At 35.7% G+C, this 1,001-nt stretch overlaps 1 non-coding gene across 1 annotated transcript; it reads right to left on the bottom strand.

The window, feature by feature from the left end:
• Positions 1-633: 633 nt before the first annotated feature.
• LOC117283784 lies at positions 634-736 on the bottom strand. Its single transcript, XR_004514824.1, has one exon. It is a non-coding gene; the product is annotated as a U6 spliceosomal RNA (small nuclear RNA).
• Positions 737-1,001: the final 265 nt, after the last annotated feature.

The following is a 1,001-nucleotide window of genomic DNA, read 5'->3' as shown; positions in this document are numbered from 1 at the left end:
TTTCCCCTTCCTCTCCACTCACCTTTTTGCCAGCATCAGATTCATTTACTTATCTTATAAGTCCTTATAAAGTTAATTATCATGCATAAGGATTAACAGCCAGACTAACAGGCCAAAATATATAAAATGTATAAAACTATTATACTAAATTAAAGTATATTTAGATATATTGTCCATGCTGGATTACCATAACTTTTTCCTCTCTTTTTCTATTGACTCTTTTATTTTGTACTTTATTTATATAATGAGTTTCTAATATAAGAGAAACTATGGGTGTGTCTGATTTACTTCACTTAAAATTATGGTCTTGAGGTGCATTTTCCTACAAATGACTCAAGCTTATCCTTCTTTATGGCAGAGTAATACTCCAGGGTGTATAAGTACTACATATTCTTTATCCATTCGTGTGTTGATGGACATGTAGGATGCTTCCAAGATTTAGCTATTATGAATTGTGCTGCTATAAACATGGATTATGGTATGATGTCCTCGAAGATACCTAAAAGGGGAATAACTAGGACTAATGCTATTTCTTTTTTTTTTTTTTCTTTTTCTTTTTGGTATCAGGGATTGAACTTGGGACACTGTGCTTGGGAGGCAGGGGACGGAACCACTGAGCTAAATCCCTGGTCCAGGAATTTCTATTTTTAGTTTGCATGCGATCCTGCCCAAGGACCATGCTAATCTTCTCTGTATTATTCCAATTTTAGTATATGTGCTGCTGAAGTGTGTGCTCCAGTTTTAGTTTTTAAGGAACCTTCCTACTGACTTCCACAGTGGTTGTACCAGTTTATACTCCCACCAATAATAAAGAAGAGATCTTTTCCCCCACCCCCAGGCTCAACAGTATCTGTTACTGAGTGATTTCTTGATAACAGCCATTCTTCTTGTGGTGAGATAGAATCTCAGTGTTTTAATTTGCATCTCTCCAATGGCCAGTGATGATTTTTTCATGGATTCCTTGGCCATTTATACTTCTTTTTCTGAGAAGTGTCATTTCA

This window comes from Fukomys damarensis, unplaced genomic scaffold, assembly GCF_012274545.1.
Source record: "Fukomys damarensis isolate Sample0158 unplaced genomic scaffold, DMR_v1.0_HiC HiC_scaffold_30, whole genome shotgun sequence".
Taxonomy (NCBI): domain Eukaryota; kingdom Metazoa; phylum Chordata; class Mammalia; order Rodentia; family Bathyergidae; genus Fukomys; species Fukomys damarensis.
The sequence above is the reverse complement of the archived record's forward strand: the minus strand, read 5'-3'. Positions and strand labels throughout refer to the sequence as shown.